Source organism: Leptonychotes weddellii, chromosome 9, assembly GCF_054177405.1.
Source record: "Leptonychotes weddellii isolate Sample4059 chromosome 9, ASM5417740v2, whole genome shotgun sequence".
Taxonomy (NCBI): domain Eukaryota; kingdom Metazoa; phylum Chordata; class Mammalia; order Carnivora; family Phocidae; genus Leptonychotes; species Leptonychotes weddellii.
In genome coordinates, this window is record NC_138377.1 from 13,793,506 (window position 1) to 13,816,093 (window position 22,588).

The window sequence follows — 22,588 nt, forward strand, 5'->3', positions numbered from 1 at the left end:
TGAGATGATGCTGTTTGTTGGTTTCAGTGTTTATTTTTTATTTTTCCCTACCAGAATGTCTGTTACTTTTGGGGCACTGTATCTTTCATATTCATCACCATGTCCTTAGCATAGAGAACCATCAGTACTGGGTCCATAATGGATGCCCAAAAAACATCTATGAACTTCCAGACTCTCTGGCCCTCAACTTATTTTTGGGTATAATGTCAGGATGATATTACTAACTTTCAGCATTACTGTTAGAAATTGAGGGAATACGTACATGTAGCTCAGTGCTCGATGTTCCATAAATAGTAGCTGCTCTGGTGATCATTGGCTATTTTTCTTTTCACTACCCAAGGGCTTGAAAAAATGTTTCACTGAATGCAATCTTGGCAGCAAAGAGGTCCCCAAAGCATTGCATTGCCTGTCCTCAGCCTTGGGGAAAATAAATCACATTTTCTATTGAAGGGTGATGTAACATTGCCACAAAAGGAACTTTATCTGTTTAGCCCTATCCATCATTATTCTCTCTCTATCCCTCCTGGCCTCTCCCTCCCTGGGAAGGTGCTCACATTTACCATGTGTGCTCTAATCTCCACTGTGTTTCTTTCTGTCTGCCATGATGATTGATCTTTAGCTAACAAATCAGCTTGGATGGCAGTGTGGTCGCTGTCCCCTCTGATGGAAGGTGTGGCTGCTCTGTAAATCATCCCAGGAGATGCTGGCCCAGTGCTCCTGGAGCACAGCTTCCAGAGGGTTCTCTCTCCACAGAGCTGTGGTCTGTTGAAGAGGCTCCAAATGTGCAGTCTCCTCTAGGCGAGGTGGCAGTGTTTTCATCAGCCCTAGGATCAGCGCCTGCCTCGATTTGTGCTTTTGTAGCCAGTTCCTTTGCTTCCTTCCGTGAGCTCTTAAATCAGAACTGGGCACAGCAGAGAGGTCAGGAAGCCAGGGCTTCCTGGGGTCTTGGTTGGGCCTTTTCATGACTAATTACAATAATAAAAGGATTGAAAAGGGTCTTTGAACATTCTTTAGCAGGTAAAATAGTCATGCTTTGTTGGGAAATTCTCCCTCGTTCCCCCATTCATGCCATAATGAGGAATCTGTGGGGTAGGGTCTCAGGCAGTGCCAGAGATAGAACCCAGCAACCCCTCATGATGATGATGATGATGATGATGATGAGCACTAACATTTATGAGACCCTACCAGGTGACCTGCACCATTAATTACTTTATATACAGATGTATTTAATCTTCCAGGAGTAATGAGCTAAGGAAGCAGATCAGAGACCCATTTGGTGCGAATGCATGCAGAGTTGGAGTCTTGATTTTAAAATTCAGAAAGGACTGGGAAGAAGGGGCTGGTATTCATCTGGTACCTACATCAGGTTCAGCCCTTTCGTGTAAGGTATGCCTCAGCCTCTTACCTACATTTTTACAGGTGAAAACTGAGACTCAAGAAGCCATAGTAGCCTGTCCAAGATCACACACAGTTGCTAAGAGGCAGAGCCAGGATTTAAATCAGGTCTGTCTGCCCCCAAACTCTGGTTATAGAAAGAAATGGTCTGAACAGGGTCCATCTTGTATGTAGGCAGTCGGATGAGAAGTCCCTCTATTAGAAGAGCTTTGCCACCAAGCCTTAGAGTTTTCTCATATTCCTAATGCATAGGCAAACCACTCTCCACACATCCAAGTCTAGGGGTGGAACTAGACAACCTTTGCAAAGTACCATGAAGCTGAAAAGATTGAACTATTCAAAGCTTTCACTTTATCACTATTCCAGCTTCTAAACTTGTCATCTTTATAGTCTACTGAATTAATAAGAGAAGTGAATACTCATTGACATTGACAGAGTGGGATACTGCATATTATATAAACTGCTCTGGGCAACCCCATCTGATTGCTATAGAGATACAAATTCATACTTTTCACTATCGTAACCCATAATCGTAACCCAACATCCATTCAAATTAAAGCACTGTAACTCTTTTTAGGAGTAGAAAAAAATACTTGCTGCTTTTTACTAGTTGATTTATTGTTACATGACAATATTGGGTATATTAAATTTTAATATTGGCGCTGTCTTTTTCACCATAAGTCTTGTGCTGAGGAGCTCAGAAATTATTTCATTTTAAAAGGGACATTTATTGCACTGTATAGGCAGGTAGGTAATTCCTTCCTCTGAAAAACTCGCAGATTATTCTCCTTCTGAGGTGTGAGAACTTTTGATTTGCACTTGCTATGACATTTAAGTGTAAAGGAAGGGTGATTTACTGTTTCCATTGGCATAAATAATGTGCTGTTTGTTTCTGCATCATTTTCCAACACTCACTATTGATAGTGCCCCACAGTTTACTAGGCAGAGAATTCAGCCTTTTATTGTAAATGTCAGGGAGAGAGAATGGAAAAACAGCTTTGGATTTCAGCCTAATGTTCAAATGGGTCCCCAGTCACACTGGAAAGAGATAATCCAGTCATGGTGGGCTAGTGCTACAAAGCACCTGTCCTTTCTAGTTCATTTCTTGGAACCATTAAAACTCTTTAGGGAACATGGCAACCTTCTGATCCTTCCAGTAAGAAAATTCCCCAGGTAATTTACGCTTTTACCAAAGACAAGACATCTCTTCTCCTGTAACTACTTATCTCACCCACCCATTTTCTCCATTCTTCTCAACTCTGACCTTTTTACCACCAGTTTTTTAAAAATATATGCCAATCCATGAAAATACTATGTGGGAATTGTAGCATAGCACAACTTTCTGGGGATCTCTACAAAACAGATATGACAGGAACTATTTGTTACTGATCCAGTGTCCATTTTCTTTTTCTTCCTTAGTTACAGAGGCTGCTTTTCTTTGGAGTGGCAATATGCTCACCTGAGATACAAATTCCTCAGCTCCCATGACAACTCCATGTGGCCATTCTTGTTAATGAGGTGGAAACAGAAGTTATTGGGCAGATACTCTGGAAACCAGAACTGTGAGGCAGATGATTTGTATGAGCCCATTTTTGCCTTTCTCTTCTAACTTCTACTTCCTGTTGGATTGTGGACAGATGGCTGGATCTTCAGGAGCCCTCTCGACAGAGGAGGTGACCTTCAGTTCTTGTAATGAGGATGGGGGGACAGAATGATACAAGAATCCAAGGCACCCCATGACATGGAGCTACTATGCCAATCACATACCACCTGCCTTAGGACTTTGATAAATGAGAGAACATATATCTACCTTCTTTCTTTCTTTTTTTTTTAAGATTTTATTTATTTATTTGACAGAGAGAGACAGCGAGAGAGGGAACACAAACAGGGGGAGTGGGAGAGGGAGAAGCAGCAGGGAGCCCAATGTGGGGCTCGATCCCAGGACCCTGGGATCATGAACTGAGTCGAAGGCAGTCGCTTAACGGACTGAGCCACCCAGGTGCCCCATACATACCTACTTTCTTTAAGCAAATATAGTTATGTCTATTATGAGCATCTGGAGGAGCCAGTCACCATGGTGTGAGGACACCAAAGTGGTCCTATGAGGAGGTCTACATGGTAAGGAACTTAGGCCTCCTGCCAATAGTCAGCATTGACTGGTAAGCTGTATGAGTGCACCATCTTGGAAGTGGATCCTTCTAGCCCGGTTGAGATTTCAGATGACTGGGAGACCCTGGCTCACTGCTTGCCTCTGACCTCATGAGAGACCCCAAATAAATGTTTATAGTTATTTGAAGCTGCTACAGCAATATATAAATAATATAGATTTTAACATTTGGTGTGTAGTCTTATGTATATATTTTAAAACTGATGTGATCAAGTGAGTAATGCAAACCTTTGATGTTCTGAAACTCTGCAAATGAAAATATCCACAAAGGCATTTAAGTCCCTCCTCTTTTTAGGCATCATAGTTAAATATGGTTGCAGACTTAATCACTTTTTAGCCACCCTTATGAATACAGTAGATAATTATCCTCATGAATTTCACGTTCCACTAAACAGGCTATTTTCTTAACTGACCGCATGACAAGTCAGAATTAGAATAAAAAACCCATATTCGCCTCCCCTGCTTCTTCACTATTGTGGTCCCCGCCTCCCCTCAGTTCTGGAAGATTAGAGTGACTCATTAGACCCCAGATCATAGAGAATTGAAGATTCCCAGATGCTTCCCTCCTCTTCATGATAGAGAGTTTCACAGGGAAAACTAGCCTTTGGAAAGGAACATGACTTCCCAATTTCAAGTTCAATTTACCTTGGTGGAATGAAACTGCCTTCCCAATTTAAAGGGAGATGTGTGTGGTTAGCTGCCTGAGTTCTCTGACGATGGGCCCCCAGATCCTTTCTTGATTTTCATAAACACTTATTAAGTTTCCAGATACCTGACTTCATTTACAGCAGCCGGCAGGTTCCTCACAGAGCATAAACCCTCCACCCATTCTGAGACTTTTGTAACTTTCCATCTCTTACCTGCCACATTGACCCTTGGGCATTAGATGAGGTTGCTAGCTGAGCTGTAGAACATGACACCTACAACTTCCTTGAGCTAGAGCATCTTTTAGGTTAGGTGCTGAGTTTCGAGCCCTGAGGCTTACTGGTCACTTAGTTATGATTACCACTTGCTTGCCTCTCCTATGCACCAGATCCTGCCTGCCTAGCATGTAAAGTGAAGCAGCAGGAGAACAGTGGCACAGTCTTGATCGAAGAGGAAGGCCATGCCGATTGCAGAGTGAAGGGGGCTGCAGGGCATTTCTGGGGAAGCCCCCACTTGCCATAACATCAGGGATGAAGGCTGTCCTACCCACAGGGCGATTCATTATCCCACATTTCAAACCTATTTGTTCCAAGATTCCATTTGTGACTCCATTTGGTTGATAAATATCAAGGAGTTCAGCAGGGTAATGGCAAAGTGTCCAGCTGAATTTGCTCACATCCCCCTGATTAATCCTATCTCACTGCCCAAAGCTATCATTATGACTTATATGCCACCTTTTTAATTTGGATTTTGTTGTCCTCCTCCTTCCCTTCTGCCCTCTCTTTCTCTTCTTTTTTCTGTCCACATGCTTGCAGGTGAGAAGTTGAGGTTCCTGACTTAATTCTTGTCTGGTTGGATCCTCTTTCCCTCATTTCCTCCCTTCCTTCCTCCCCTCCTTTCTTTTTTATTTTCTTAAGGGGTATTCAATTTATGTGGTTTGCAAACTTCAGAACACAGAGGAGGAATCATCATTGGCTTAGCTCTGTGCCAGAAACATTTAGAAACTGTATGGGTGTCCCTATTTTCCCTGTTTCAACACTATCTAGGGGTACGCCTTCATAATAACACCTTCAGCCAGGTAGACACAGTTGGGTGATTTCTAAATAGAATTTAGGATTGACTGGTCAATCAGAGCTCCTCCTGCTGGAAGGAGGGACTAGTACACCTGGGTCCTGGTCTGTGTTGGCTGTCAACCTCAAAATTAAGCAATTTGGTGGCAGGTTTGATTGGAGAGGTCTTTTCTTTGGTTGGGGTGGGTGGAGGATAAAGAGGAAGGTCTCCTTAAGATATTGTTCTGTTCTTGCCAAACAGATAACATAAAGGGAATCCTTTGCTAGATATTCTGTTCACGGCCATTAAAGGGTAACTGCTGATTTTTCTCCTTTTCCAAATAGGTAGCTTATTTCCTGCTCTCATCCTATGCCCGAGGTAGCAATCTCGAAGGGGTTTGAAGTAAATGACAGGGAGCAATTCAGATGTAATTTATTCCCAGGCTCAGCTTCTGTATTGTAGCGATTTCACTCAAGCCACTCTCCAGTGACTATAGACACACACATACACGTAAATATATATTTCTTTTCTCTCCCACTGTCTCACCTGCACCGTGTGTTCATTGTCAGAGGAAACAAGCCTTAATACACTAATGGTTTTTGACTGAAATGAGGGTATTTGCCCTTGCTATTGAAAACCCAAAGAGATAAGAACCTTGAGTTAGCAGGGTTGCTTTGACGTCCATCTCTTTTGCCTCCAGGAGAGTTATAATAATAAAAAGCTGCCATTTAGGGAGCCCTGGCCATGTGCAAGGCTCACAGTAGCTTTCATCTGTCACTTGACTTCTTCTTCTTCTTCTTCTAAAGATTTACTTATTTGAGAGAGAAAGAGAGATTTGGGGGAGGGGCAGAGGGAGAGGAAGAGAGAGAGAGAGAAGCAGACTCTGCTGAGTGCGGACCCCTACTTGGGACCTGATCTCGCAACACTGAGATCATGACCTGAGCTGAAACCAAGAGTCGGATGCTTTACTGACTGAGCCACCCAGGCACCCAACTTCCTCTTCTTATCAACCTCATGAAATAGGTGGGTGCAGAATCCAGTAGTCAGTCTGTGGGGGAGAATGAGGTGGTCCTGCCAGCTGTGGCTAAGAAGACCTAAGGATTAAGCGTGATCAATAACTCTTTTCTTTCTTTCCCTCTCTCCACACTACCTCAGATTTTCTTCCCATGCATCCTTCCAGTTGCCATTCTGGACATGCGGATTTGCAAGTCTTTATACCAACCCACTGGGTATTGGTGTTTGACTTGGGGAGAGAGATGTGCTGTGTGAGCCTTTGTCTTGCTTCCAAAGTCCTTTCTGTGTAATGCTTAGAGACAGCTCTATGGGCCCTGCCTTGAATGTACTGCCCTTTACAGAACAAGATGATGCCGCTGATATCCTAGGAGCCTTTTCTCTTTCAGGAGCCATGATGGGGTATGCTGAGGGTCCACACTCATCTCTGCCCCTGCACTGAGTCACTGGTCAAGGTTAGGCATATAGGCAGTTTCGTCTTAAAAGCTCTAGCTAGAACGCCAATCTGAGTTGGGTCCGAATCCTAACCACCCGTTAGTAGTGTGTCAATGTGATCAAGTTTTTTTTTTTTTTTAATCTTTCTTAGCTTCAGTGTCCACATTCAGAAAAGTCAAGTTTAGTACTAGTACTTACCCCGTATGTAGTGACAAAGTTCAAATGGAATCATTTATTAGTTAAATGAAAAAAGAAGGTGTCTATTGGGTGTAGGGCAATTTTCTAGGTACTGGGAATAGAGGGGTTAATAAGCAAAGAAATTCTGCCTGTGGTTATGGTGGTTACAGGCTGGAGGGTAGATGCATATGATACATAAAGGAATCAGGAAAGAAGATCATTATAGAGTGTGAGCAGTACTGTGAAGAAAATAAAACTAGCTCATGGATGTGTGAAGAGTAAGTTGGGGGAGATGAGGTTATTCTATACTGGATGGTCCAGAAAATTTCTCCAAGGAGAAAGTGAATGAATGTAAATTGTGTAGCCTGGTACCTGGCAGTAGCTAAGGATACCACAAATGCTGTTACATTAAAATATGTAAAACTATTTATTTCTGCTACAGGTAGTGGAGTTTGCAACCTGACATTACGGTGTTATGATCAACTCCGTTGCCCTCTTTTCTACAGCCTCCAAGCAATGGAGCAAACAGTAAAGCAAAGTACTTAGAGAGAAGGCTTTGCCATTCTTCATGTACAAATAAGACATTGGCCTTGCTAGAAATCAGAGAACAGGACAGTCCTTGGATTGAAGGTGAATATCCAAATTATCTTTGACAGGAGGCTTCCCATGAAGATGTTTCCTGCCCAGATTCTGTGATATGTTGTGATTCCCTGGGTATAAATAGAGGGGAGTTGAAATTGGCTCATTCCTGGGTGATCGTGAAGTGGATCTTACCCTGTGACCACAAAAGCCCTCAGAATATTGTCTCACTTGTGAGGAGGGATCATTCTGGAGAGCCCAGAGACAGAGATAGATGCCCAGGGAGATATTGAGAGGCACTCCTCCTCCAGCCCTATTTTTGTGAAGGGCTCCATTATTCAGCCCACAGTAGAACCAGGACTGATGGTATCTGAGTGAGACCCTCCCTCCACCTTACTTTCAGGTGGCCACTTCTGCAGGGTTTACCCCTTCATTGTCTCACCTGTTCTGTTTACTTCTTCTCCATCCCCACTGCATTCGCCTCTTCTAGACTTCCATCCACTCTCTCCCTTTGATCCACTACTGGCTTCACTTGGAACTCTTGACTCTAGTAGTTTACAAAATGTTAAGATCTTTAGAGCAAAAACCAGGCCATTTTCTCTTTTGCCTACTCTATAGTAGTGATTTCTAAGTTATGGACTGAGAACTCCTTGGAGTAATGGCTAAGGAAATATTGCAAGAGATCCTTGGGTCTGTTGTCTGTGGATTGGATAAATAGTAAGTGCCTTAGTCCTTTTGGGCAGCTATAACAAAGTGCATAGACTGGGTGCTCATCAACAACAGAAATTTATTTCTTATTATTTAGGAAGCTGGAAGCCCGAGATCAGAGTGCCAGCATGGCTGAGTTCTGGTGAGGGTCTTCTGGATTGCAGACTGCACAATTCTCATGTCCTAACAAGGTGGCAAGGGCTAGGGAGCTCTGTGGGGTCCCTTTTCCTAGGTACTAAACCCATTCATGGGGGCTCCACCCTCATGACCGAATCACCTTCCAAAGGCCCCACTTCCTAATACCTTCATACTGGGGGGATAAGGCTTTAATATATGAATTTTTTTTGAGGGGGCACAAACATTTATTTCATAAAAGTAAGTTTCAAAAATAGCCAAAGTTTTTCAAATATATGTAAATACTGTTTTGATTATAAGATGCAAAATTAAAGAGTTGCTGAATTGCTTTCTTCATTGTATATTTTTTAAACCAATAAGTGCGAGAAATGAATCTTTTCTCCCTTAAGTGTTTCATGATAGCATTTTCATCTATAAATGGATCTTCAGACTTGACAAGGAGTCTTGATCATCACTGGTGTGAGATATAAGACTGCTTTGGCACCTGCTACAGCCCTTGGTGCTCAATAAACGTAAATGCCAGTTTGGACCAGCACCTTGTGTGTGGGTTTGTAGAGGGACCAGTGGATGCTGCCCTCACTAAGCAGTCCTATGATTCCTAAAGTAGGTCAAGGGATGAAGAAGCAAGCTATCTGGTTGCTGCTACCCTCGGGTGCAGAGGGGATAATCTAATCTAGATCCCATTCAGGCACCATTTTAGTCTTAAACATTTGAGACAGTGAAGTGTGCTCAGTTCATAGAGCAAACACAAGGGGATTTTTAAATGGCAGTTTTTACCAATTTGTATTTGTGTGAAGGGTTGTGTCAGAGCTGTTTCTACCTCTGCTTGCTCTGTTTATTCAGCACGAATGTCTGGAACGTGCACTTGTTCTGCTGACTTTTATCAGATACACCATCCCAAGGTACCATGGGGAATATCTTCATTATTAACATAATAAGAGGGAAGCAGGTTGCTTGTGGAAACTGCACACTTCTAGAACTTGCTTTGTGTTATGTACCGGCTGTTAATTAGAACCCAACTAACAGTGGCAGTATCTCAAAGGAGGAAATGATCCACGCGAACACTGTAGAATGTTATGACATGCCTGCTGAAGAAAAAAGTTACAGGAAATGGAACATAATGTAGAGCTGCCTACTATGGGGTTTCTTGGAGCCCGAGAACTGAGCAAGTACATGCTTACCTCTGGGGAGACATGCCTGTGTCTGTCTGTCCTTCCCCAGACATCTCGTCAGTGTGTGATGGGACCATTCATTTGCTCACTGATGCAGACCTGAAGGTACACCTGACTAAGCTTCTCAGAGGGGCCAGAAAAGGAGTATCAGAAAGGGAAGGGAAGGACACTTTGCCCTCTCTGGATTGTTCTTCAACACTTTCAATTACTATGATCTTAAAATATTATTCAAAATGCCAATATAATATTGTAAATTCTCAAGTAATTCCCAAGTGCACCAACAGAAAGTGAGAATACTTGTAATTGAGTTCAAGTTTTAAAGCATTGTGGTCTGAAAATATGCATGGTATAATCTCAATCTTTTTATACCAGTCAAGACTTGATTTGTGACCCAGTATTTAGTCTATTCTGGAGAATGTTCCATGTGCACTTGAGAAGAATGTGTATTCTGTTGCTTTAGGATGAAATGCTTTAAATATATCTCTTAAGTCCATCTGGTCCAGTGTGTCATTTGAAGCTCTTGTTTCTTTGTTGATCTTCTGCTTAGATGCTCTGTCCATTGCTGTGAGCAAGGTGTTAAAGTCCTGTATTATTATTGTAGTATTATCAATGTGTTTCTTTAATTTCATTATTAATTGGTTTATATCCAAAGGATACAGACATAGTGATTTGAGGGGGCACATGCACCCCAATGTTTTTAGCAGCAATGTCCACACTAGCCAAAATAAGGAAAGAGCCGAGATGTCGAATGACAGATGAATGGGTAAAGAAGATGTGGTGTATAAATACATATATATATATATGTATATATACACACACACACACACACACACATGCAATGGAATATTGCTCGGCCATCAAAACGAATGTAATCTTGCCATTTGCAATGTTGTGTTCAAAACTAGAGGGTATCATGCTAAGCGAAATAAGTCAGTCAGAGAAAGACAAATACCATATGAATTCACTTGTATGTGAATGGAATTTAAGAAAAAAAACAGATGAACATAGGGGAAGGGAAAGAAAAATATGATAAAGAAAGAGAGGGAGGCAAACCATAAGAGATGCTAAACTCTAGGAAACAAACTGAGGGTTGCTGGAGGGGAGTACGGGGAGGGGGTCACTGGGTGATGGGCATTAAGGAGGGCACTTGATATAATGAGCACTGGGTGTTATATGCAACTGATGAATCACTAAATTCTACCTCTGAAACTAATTAAAAAAAAAGCAAGAGAGAACTCCCCTTCACGTCCCCACTTGATCCCACCTTCCCCTCCGGAGATAACCGTGAATAGCAGTTTGTGGTGTATCTAGAGTCCATCTCCTCACATATTTAGCATTGCTTTTCCCAGTTCCTGTACCTTGAAAATCTTGCCATGTTATGACATGTAATGTTAACACGTGATGACCTAACTCATTTGTCATAACTGCTGCATAGCATTTCGATTATGTATGGATGTATTATAATGCATTTGAAACTCTTTTATTCACAACATTTTTTAAGCCTTTGAGGAAAAGCCTTGGTAGGATTCTAGCCCTTTATATTTTCTCTGTTTTTCTGGCTTCTGCTTTTCCTACATTTCTTGAATAATGCCCTCCCCCGCCAATCTCTGGAAACAGTGAATGTACCCTTATATGGCAAAGGGCCTTAGTAATTAAGGACTTGAGATGGGGACATTGTGCTGGATTATCTGGGTGAGCTTGGTGCAATCACAAGGAAGGGTGATTATAGGAAGGGTGCTGGAAGGGTGCTGGAAGGGTTCAGTGGGAGGTAAGAGCAATGTGAAGAAGTAAGCAGAGGTTGGAGTCATGTGCCCATAAGTGGAGGGATGTCAGTGGTGTTTGAAAACTGGAGAAGACAAGGGATGGATTCTCTCCTGGAGCCCATAGAGGAAGCCAGCCCTCCCACACACATCTTGATTTTTGGACTTCCTCATTTGTGGTAATTTTTTATAGCACCAATAGGAAGCACATATACTTGGCTCATCCGGTTATATCCTTTGAATAACTGATCATACCTTCTTACCATTTTCCAAAAATATTTTTGGAAAAAAGAAAAAAAACCCTCTTGACTCTCATACAGATATAAAAATGAACATGTGCTAGAGATTTTAACACATGAAAAAACCAGACAGATGTTATAACTGGTTCAAAAAAGAAGTAGCACACATGTATGTTGAGAAAGGAATGTTGACACAAATGTGCAAATGGAGGCAAACCTGGTTTTTGTCACGCTAATGGACCCGGTCCATGGAATGGCAGGGAAACTCCCCAGAGAATGAGCACCTTGGGCATCCTCCATGCTGAGCTTCCAACTGCTGCGTATTCACCCAAATATAAATAAAGTGAAAAATGAGGTGAAATGATCAGTGGAGGTATGAAGAATGTGCAAATAGAATGAACACAGGCAAATGCATAAGCTTTGAAACACTATTTATTGTTCTACTTCTGGCTCCTTTCCCTTAGCAGTATGCAGTGACCATCTTTCATTGTCAGTGGATGTACACCTGTCTCTTCCTCCTGGTGGCTGCAAGGAATCCTTGTGAACACATACCCCATAATTGAATTTCACTATTTTTTTTTTTTTACTGATGGATATTTAGATTGTTTCCAAGTGTTCACTACAGTCAAAAAAGGGAGTCTTCAATATGCCTTCTTGTTAGTTTACTTAAAAACAATGTATATACACAGAGAAAATTCTGGAAGGATATACACAAAAATATTTACTCGAGTTGTCTTTGGAGGTGGGGGATTTTGCAGAATGTTTTCTTTCTACTTTATTTATTGCTGTGCTGTTTGAATTTTCTTTTATAAACATGTATCATTTTTTTATAATTAAAAATACACACAAAAAGAGCCTTCAATGTTGAAAAGAAGTGCAGCTTAATTGAAACTGTTAAGCTGTCACTGCCATTCTGTTAGATGCTCGGGTATTTCTGTGACAAACGTGCCTTTGGCTTTCTGGGAAGGAGAAGCAGTTGGGAACTGTTGTCACAGGGTGCGGGCAAAGAAGTGCAGGTGTGTTTTAAGCAGCATCTAGCCTGAGTTTGTGCCCCGAGAGTAGGAAACGTCCTTATTGAGGCCTCTTGCCAAGTGTTCAGGATGACGGAATCCCAGGAGAAAGGCGGGGTTGACTCACATTTTCTCAACTGCAAGGCACACATGGGAGAGCGGAGAGCGTCTCTAACCAGGTCTCCAGGGGGTTCCTGGGAGAAGAGGTGGGTGGCAGGTCAGTGTCCACAGCGCTGGGCTTGTTCTGGAATGACTATTCCATCTGAAGGGGTTAATAATCCAACAAGAGCTCTCCCAACCCTAGAGCTAAAATCCATTTCCCTGACAAGCTGCTGTACAAACTGAATCAGAGCAGAGTCTGTGGGACCAGTTTTGTCCGGATGAAGGGGTTGCTCACCACCACAGAGGGTGACATGGAAAGCAAGGCTCCGGTTGGGGGACCCCCAGAGGATGTAGGACACCAGCAGACAGGATTGGTCGGGAGCCACAGCCTCATGCCAGGGTCTGGCACCTTTGCTGGGGAGGAGCTGAAGCTCTGGTGTCTCTGGGATTTGAGGGATGTAGGAGAGGTAAAATTTCATTTCCTCTTTTAACAGATGATTTGTGATATTCGGGGAAGGGGCAGACACCCCTCGCCCAGCTGGAAGGGAGGGCTACAGTAGGAAGGCATCAAATCCCTCCACAGCAGGCTTTTTCAGGGATACAAAATACCAGCTACAGCAAACAGAGGCGAATAATAACCATCATTTTAAGATCGCAAGATTTGGCCTCCAGGCCCTTTGCTTTCTCCTTGGTGCTGAAAATAGTCCTGGAAATGGGACTTCATGGATGGTTCTGAGCATCCTGCAGCTTCAAATAGTGGAGCAGTCTGCCCAGTAGGATGGACCTTTAGCCTGCCCATCACCTGCTTTGTTTTGTCAGCATTACGGGAAAGAAAAAGGGTGAAAATCACTTGCACAGTGAACGACTTCCCTTTCTGACATTATTTTGCCCAGACTTTCTTTCTAAGGGGGTCATATTGAAAACAGATTAATATCAGGAGCATGAAGAAAACACAGCAATTAATATGAATTCGAAGTTTATTTCAGAGCAAAAACTCAAAAAAGTCATGATCTCAGAGATTTCCCCTTTGACTCCTCTGCCTTCGCAGAAAGCATACTGATTGTCTTTGCAGAAACTTTGGGATACACAGGGCGCTAATGCTTGTGCATTAGACTAGACTTGGCATTGGAAGCATAACTTAAGGGTAGCATCATTCATGGAAGATAATGAGTCAACCTAGGATGGAAAGGTGCTTCATGAAATAGTTGTGGACATTTCCTGGGGAGTGAGGATGGATCAATGCTCTAAAGCAGCCCTCCGGCTGCAGAGCTGGACTCCCCTCTAGGCTCAACATGGGTGGGTGCTAACATTTGAGCCTTTGCAGGAGGCCATGGGGGAGCAGCACTTAAGACCCCGGCTTGGGTGCCCCCCTAGGATTGCTAATGGCAGCGGCAGGTTGGGGGTCTTTTTCCCACCATGGGGAGGCAAACTACCCTCTCCCATCCCTCCAGTCCTAAATCCTACAGCTCCTTGGTTCCTGTCAGAGCTCAGGTTAAAAAATTACTTGTGCTGTCTTGGTGTTTTCTCTACTTTCTCTGGCTGCACTGGCTTCACCTTTGTGCTCTTCCTTCTTGCCTAAATAACTGCCCAAACAAATACCCTGATTGTGATGAATCACTATCCTAAATAAGAGCCATGTGGCATCTTAAGTGACAAAGCTCTTTGGTATTCATTTTTCAGGTTTGGGACTTAGCAGCCCTGTAAGATCGGCAGGGTAGCTATTATTATGTCTGTGCGCAGAATAGACACAGAGATAGAGGTTCACCAGAGAGGTTATATGGCTAGCCCAAAGCCACACAGCCGGCGAGTGCCAAAGCAGGAAAGCAAATCTGAGTTTGTCTGACCTCAGGTCCACTGTCTGTGTCCATCCCTAGTCTAAACAATGATACCGTCTTCCATTTCCATCACAACATGTCCTTTACAAATGCCTCCACCTTGCAGGACCCGACAACCAGTAGTCAGTAAGGAAACCAGTTCAGAGAAGGAGAACTCCGGTGGCCAAAGTGACAGAGCTAGTCAGCAACAGAATCAGGATATTAACCCACTCTTGACTAAGCCCATGCTTTGTCCTGTCTCCTTGGCTTCCCATCAAGGGAGCAAATGTATCTGTGCCTTTGTGTGTGCACAGACTGCGTTTCTTAGAGTCAAAGGTGTAACTGGAAAGAGAGGCTTCTCTATGACATGATCATGGTGGATAACATTTATTGAGTTCTTACCACGTGATAGGCACTGGTGTGTGTGTGTGTGTGTGTGTGTGTGTAATTCCTCAACTAATTAAATCTTCAGCACAAACCTATGCAACGTATACTGTAATTATCCCCATTTTACAGGTGAGAATCTAATGATGTTGAGGCTCAGGGAGGTTAAGTAACTGCCTAAGGACACACAGCACTAGAGACAATATTTGACTGCAGGTTTGCTTACTTCTAATATTTTACTTATCAATGCACAGGTCATTTTCTGGTCTTTCTCTAAGCTTCAAAGGAGACTGTTCTATGCTTCATGTGGACGGCTCTTTGTGGCAGATACGTTCTCCACAATGCTACCTGGTTATCTGACTATAATGCACGCCACCCTGATGAGAACTGTGAAACAGCTCTCTCTGCTCACCAGCTGAAGTGTGAAGAGGAGCTAGCTTCACTGAGTGTCAACTCCACTTCCTGTGTCAGCACAGCTAACCCTCTAACAACCCGTGAGGGGAGATTTTCTTCTTGTCGTCACAGTGGCCAAGAAGTGGGGTGTTAGAGAAGTTACGTCACCTGCCACCATTACAAAGACCGCAAGTGTGGGGGCCAGCATTTGGACATCTGTGTCATCCCAAACCTCAGAGAAGTTTCCAACGTGACCCAGACCCCGTGTGCCACCGTCATGTGGGTGCCTGAAACCCATGGTAGGTGCACAGTAGGATATTTGTGACAGGGTTGAATAAACCAAGCCCTCTGTGATTTTAGACTTCTACTGAAGGTTTTGAGGGTGCGGGCATGGGAGGGTGTCCCAACCTCGTCCTGCGTCTCCAGTGACATCTTCACACCCTAGGGCCACAGCTCAGCCCCCACTTCCCTTGTCTCAGCAGAGAAGTTCTGTCCAGACCTCGGACTTTGAGGTCTTCCCAAGAATGATAGGTTTTCACACAAACACCTTTCCTTTCCGTAGCGCTAAGTCTGTAGTAGCTGCCAAGAGGAGGCATGTTTCATTTGGTTACATACTCATTGCTTTTATCCGTGGTGCGTGGGCAGAGTTTTCTACATTTGAAGAGAGAAAAGGACACGGAACTCACTTCCACTTTGGCCACCTAATGTTTTCAGAAACAAGCAGGAAGGGAAATGATAAATATTTCAAAGCTGGAATGCAAGCTTTATAGCACCACAGCCTTACAAATGTCCTAACGGTGCTGCAAATCTCCTCTACGAGTGCATTAAGGTGATTCATAAGAATGGGAAATTCATCCTTGTCAGCCAGGGTTGAGCAGGACAGATCACCTGTGGGCCCACTATTACACCTGTTCTTAGTACATCCACAATTACAGCAGACATTTATTTCTAATAAGTCATGGTGAAATCGGTGAGTTTACCTGTGCTAGAAGATAGAAAAGTCCTTTTCTCCCCCCACCACAAACCATATCAATTTTTGCGGGTTTGAAATAGATAAAGCACCCAGGGAAGGGGATGTTCTATAAAAGGGCACAGGAGACAGGTTGCCCTGGGGAATCAACGCAACTTACAGCAGGCCATTGCTAGGGTCCCTTTTTTCTATCAGGCTGCTTGTAGCTGGTGCCCAGGGGATTAAAAAGGATAACGCCATTTGGGGCTGTAAGTGCCAGGGCCAATTAAAATCACGGTTTCTAAAATGTGTGCAAGAAGGCTTTTGGCCAGGCAGCTGCCTAATGTCCAGGAAACATTGTGTGTGCATGTGTGTGTTTGTAAGTGTGTCTGTGTGTCTGTGAGTGTTCCCTTATCTTCACCACCTCACATAGAATCATTCTGAGTGGTTTCTTTCCTCAGTCTGGCTTGGCTTTTGGCTCAGAGTCATACTTGCCTCATGGGCTAATGTATACTGTCCTACATTCTAAATTGGCTTGCCGGGAAGGGGCAAAGAAAGGAAGGCACAAACCTCAAGTGTGATAGCATGCAGGGGTGGTAAAGGAGCAGGGAGTGGACCTTTCCCTGCACTGCTGGGGGGACCAAATGCTTGTGTCCTCTTTATATCCAGAGAAGTAGCCATTCACCAGCAATTTCTCCTCCAGATTTGCTTGTACATATGGGAAAACAATACATAATATTGTTTGTAATAAAGACTACAACCAAACTAAATGGCCAGCCATATGGAACTGGCCAAATAAATTATTTACTCATACAGTGGAATACTACACAGCCGTTGAAAAGAATGAAAGTCTGTATATGTTGAATTTGAAAAAAATTCCAAGATATATCATAAAGTAAAAAGATCATGTTACAGAACAATGTGTATTGTTGGTTAACTTCTGTGGAAATAAGGAAGGAAGGGAGGAAAGAAAGAGAGAGGGAGGGAGGGAGGGGGGAAGGAAGGAAGAAAGACACATCTCTCTATCCATCTGTCCATCACTCTTGGAGCCCCTTATTCGTAGTACTCACTGCCATGTGATGGAAGGTGTTGAAGGCAGCTGGTGGTGAGCACCTGCTGGCCCTTGGCTCAGGGTTCTCATCTGGCCGCTGGGGGAATGCTCAGCCAGTGGCAGGGCAAGATGAAAGAATGGTGCCTTATTGCCTCAGAAGCAGCTCCTGACCAGTGATAGGCAAGGAGCCTTCATCTCCTACTTCTTAGCTTTTCAACTAGGATGACTCTGAGGTACGTGTTCTGCACCAGTCCCTGGAATGCCCTGGTGGGTTTGAGCTGCAGCTGCCCACTGTAGTGACTCTGTCCATCTGTGTGGTGCCTCAGCTCAACGACACCCCCTTCATTGACTTCCTTCCCTTCCCTGTGTCACTTCCTCACTCTCTCCCTTGACAGTTTCCTGAAATCACCTCCCCTAAAACTACAAAAAGATGTCATATCCAGAAAGAAGTATCCTTAGGGAAGTATTCTCAAGTGATTTGCACTAGAAACCATAACAGAGGCATTTCTCCTGTTATAAACATAAACACCAGGAGAGGTCCACAGCACACCGTAGAAGACTCCAGGCTACCTCCTTGCAAGTCCCAGCTTGAGTGGTGTCAGATCCCATTAAGAACCAAACTGGACCTTTTCAGGGAAGATGCTTCCAAAAGCTGGGTTCTTATTTCAGCTCATGGTGGCTTAAACCTTAACTGTAAAGTTCTCTTGCTCTTTCAACCTGACCTCCGAATTAGTGCTCTAAATGCAGCTTTTGTGATGTGAACTTCTCTTCCTCTGAAGGGATAATCAGGTGAAAAAGAAAAAAAAAAAAAAGGCTTAACCTCAAATGTCATTTCTGATTCTCATGAGGTTCCTCTTGGAGCTGAAGGACCAGGACAAAGGACTCAGCCCCATGGTCATCCGGGGAGTCTGGGTCTTATGCCAGGTTCAACCTTTCCCACACGCCTGTGTTCTGTGAGAGCCAGAGGCTGGGATTTGGTACAGAGGGTAAGTCACAGAATCTGGGGACAGGCCAACAAATACTTCCTATGGGTACAGGGGACTGCATCTGAAGTCCCGCAGGATGTTTGCTGTCCAGGTGACCTGGAGAAAGCCTCCGGGTACCTGAGAACTAGGTGAGAGGAAGCAGCTAAGGGCTTCTGTGAGTTTTTAAAACTTCCACTCAAGCCACTCTCAAGGATGGCCACACGTTTGTCTGCCAAAATCCGTATCAGATGATCAGAGGCACATTTCTCCAGAGAGCTTCGCCTGATTATGATTCTTAGCAAGGGAACACAGCAAAGGTAGATGCTTGGAACGTAGGGTGTGGCTCTTTAGACAAGATCATGCAGGATGCTGGTTGGTGTAGCTCAGAAGCTGAGTGACCTGGTGGTGACCAGTGGGGAAGGGACCCTTCCTCTGTCTTTGTCTCTGTCTTCAGGTTTTATTTTTTTTTATTTTTATTTTTTAAGTTTTATTTATTTGTTTGACAGAGAGACAGACAGAGAGGGAACACAAGCAGGGGGAGTGGGAGAGAGAGAAGCAGGCTTCCTGCGGAGCAGGGAGCCCGATGAGGGGCTTGATCCTAGGACCCTGGGACCATGACCTGAGCCGAAGCCAGACGCTTAACGACTGAGCCACCCAGGTGCCCCTCTGTCTTCAGGTTTTAGAACCTTTGTACTCCAGGGGCCCTTTTTTGCTAAAAATGAACTGGACGGGGAGATCCTGTGGCGTCACAATGGCTCAGGAGTATGTGAACATGGCTGCTGCCAGATGAGGTGAGGAGTGTGGAGATGTTTTGGGTTCTAAGAATCAGAAGGCTTTATGCGTGGTGATCTCAAATCTGGATGCCTTGCACCCTCCTTCCACGACACCTACATGTGTGAGTGTGAGTGAGTCTTTGTGCAAAAAAATGAAGGATGGGAGGGAACTTTCGCTTTGACAAGGATAAATTGCCTCTGCTACTCTCTCTCCCCACCGGGCGCTGTCCTGTCGTTTAGAAGTGGAAGAAGGAGAGCACCGTGTTCTACCTCTGGAATCATGGGCTCATTTGTTAATTTGAATAAAGTAGCTTAAAAACATGCCCCCCAGGGGCCACTTGGGTGGCTCTCAAGGACCTTGCAGCTTTGTGCCTTCACACTGGTGGCTCTGCTCTCACACTTTCTTGTCCTTTTTTGTGTTCTCTTTGTTCTGCCGTTCTGTGTGTCTTGCTCTTCTACTTCTTTAATATGTAAGTTTTGCTGCAACAACAGCCTAGCAGAAGCTGATGTTTGTAGTTTAGTATTTGCAGCTGGGTGGAAACCACACTGGGCTTCCTGCCCCATGAAAATCTAGATGCCCTTGAGAAACAGGATATACCCAAAGTCAGTGGGATCTCTGCAGAGAGTCATCCTGTAGAGAGTACAGATTTTCTGTTTCCACATCTTACCACAATGACCGTGGCATAGTCCACATTATCCAGGGGCAGCAGAAGACTCTAGCATCAAGGGTATGGACTGGATCAGCTACGTATGTGACTTTGTAGAGATATTTAACCTCAGTTTCCTTATAAATGTAATAAGATAATAATAGCTCGCCTTGGGTTGTTGTGAGGATTTAGTGAGATAACACGGGTAAAGGACTTAGAAGAGTACTTGACACAAAGGCATTCCATAAGTGTTAGCTGATTTTAGTCTTTCTTTTGTTTTCTATTTGACCTATACTGCCTTTCAATTAATTATTACAGCAGCTCCATGAGGGAGATGTTTCGTCTCCCCCACTTCTCTACCATGATGTCTAATGGGCACCTCAAGCCTAAATTGTCTAAAACCTACTTCTGGATCCTTGCTTTATTAATCTCCATATCAGAAAATGACAACCCCACTTTCTCACGCTGCACTCCCTTTTCCCCTTGTATCCTGTTTGCTCCACTTCCTCTCATACTCCTATATCCAATCCTATAGCCAATCGTCTTGGCTTTACCTTCAAAATGTATCTGGAGCCCAGTCCTCTCTCTCCACGTCCACCTCTGTGCCCTGGTCCTGCGCTGTCCAAATGGCTTCCTATTCCTGTTCTCCCTGCTTCTACCTGTTGCCCCTCCCCCAAGTCTTTTCTCAATAAAGCAGAGTTGATTCACACCCTCACAGGGCATCCCATCTCAGAGAAAAATGTATCGTCCTTACCATGGCCTAAGATTTCTGTACACATGCTCCCCTCTTGACTTTCCCCTACACAAAATCCCACATAATTCTACCTCTTTTTCATCATGTCCTATTACTCTGGCCCTGGGTCACTCCTCTCCAGCTACCACACTGACCTGATAGTCCCTTTTCCAACACACCAGGGACTCAGCACCCACTGTCCCCTTGCCTGGAATGCTCCCCTCCACATCTTGCCATGGGCTACTCCCAAACCTCTAGGAGGCCTTTCCTCAAATGTCTCCATCCCTATAAGACCCCCTTTGGCCACCCTATTTAAAATTATAGCCTTCCCCCACTCCTTTACTCTCTATATAGCAAATAAATAAATAAAATCTTAAAAAAAAGAGGTAATTAAGGATAAAGGAGGTCCTAAGAGTTGGGCTGTAATCTAATATGACTGGTGTCCTTATAAGAAGATGAAGAGACACTAGGGATATGTAAGCATAGAGGAAAGGCCATGTGGGGACACATCTGCAAGCCCAAGAGAAAGGCTTCAGGAGAAACCAAACCTGCTGACACTTTGATCTTGGACTTCCAGCTCCCAGGACTGTGAGAAAATAAACTTTGGTTGTTTAAGCCACCAGTCTATGTATCCAGCCTATGGTCCTTTGTTCTGGCAGCCAGCATTGACTAACATAGTGAGGCAGCGAATCTGCGTGCCTACTATGTGCTTAAAAGAAATGGGAAGAGAGGATGCCTGGGTGGCACAGTTGGTTAAGCATCTGCCTTCCGTTCAGGACATGATCCCAGGGTCCGGGGCTCCCTGCTCAGCGGGGAGCCTGCTTCTCCTTCTCCTCCCTCCTCATGCTCTCTCTTGCTATCTCTGTCTCTCTCAAATAAATGAATAAAATCTTTTTAAAAAAAAGGGGGGGGGGAGGAGATTAAATAGTCTAGAGAAACAATGGGCTTGGAGTTCCACGATCAAAGAGAACCATGTGCGAGTACCTTGAGCCAATAAGAATCGCGTGTGCTAATGCACAACAAATGCACGTTTGTGGAATCTACGTACAAGAGAAATAGGAAGGGTTGGAAGATGACCTGTAGGTGATTGCTCTCAAGGTATCATGTACGTCTTCTTTAAAGCATGGGTTTTGGAAATTCACAACACATGATGAAAATCCAGTCCCCCTCCCACATGTTCACGTGTCCTGCATCTGTGATTCATGACGCCTGTCCTTTCAAATGCAAGATGGCAGGCTATGGGCTCCTTCCCAGGGTATCTCTAACTCAATCAATATGCTTTTTTCTGGAAAAGAATATTTATTGTTTTAACAGCTGTACCTCTACTTTCTCAGATTTAAAAAAATTACTGCACTCACAACTGACTTACAGGGATTGGAAAATACAGTGTTGAAATTCCCAATTTAAAATATCTTCCAGGTTCTACAAAACTGTCCCCAAACCACAGCATTTTTCCATTCTGGCTACCTCCTTATCCCTGGAAGGATTAGGGAAATCAATAGCAGTTGTCAGCATCCAGAGTTTGGCTGGGGGGTTGGTCCAAATTGTGTGTGTTTGTGTCAATGCCCAGTGAGGACCAGCCTTTTTTGGATACCTGCAGATCCAAGGAGAGCCCAGTACCTATGAGACTCAGGATTCTTTGCAAGTTTTCATTTAGTTTTCTTTAAATGATTTGTCTTCAAAGAAAGATTTGCTTTTGAAGGGCTGCTGATGATATTGCAGCACTAAGCTCCCTGGGTTATTTGTTTTTGAGATTGCATATAAACTACTAACATTATTATGACACAATTACCAGTAAGTAATCATCCAATTGCCATAAACATGTCCTTTTCAAAACATTGCAAATTAATATTCATGCTTTCCTCAAATCCACCATTCTGAGCTAGTGTGTGCCTACATAGTTCATCAAAATGTACATTTTTTTTCCAGTGAAAGGAAGAATTATAGCTCAGTTCTTCATCTTGAGGTATGGGAAGATTGTTTTGACGGTAGCATTAGTTGCTTTGAAAGACGATTTCCCTGTGAAACTGATGCAACCACCAGCAATGAACTATGTGCTTCCAGGTAAAGCATTTGTACTTCTTTAGAGCTATATTGTTCAAAGAGCTGTTACAGTCATTCAATCCTGGCAGTTGAGAAATCATGCCAACTATATGATCATATGTAATTGTCATATGATAATTGTATATGTAATTCTAAGACAGTTTAATCACTGTTAAGTGGAGATCCTAGAATCTCACCATGAATAAATCACTGCAGATTCCTCTCCCTAAACCTCATAAATCTACGTAAAG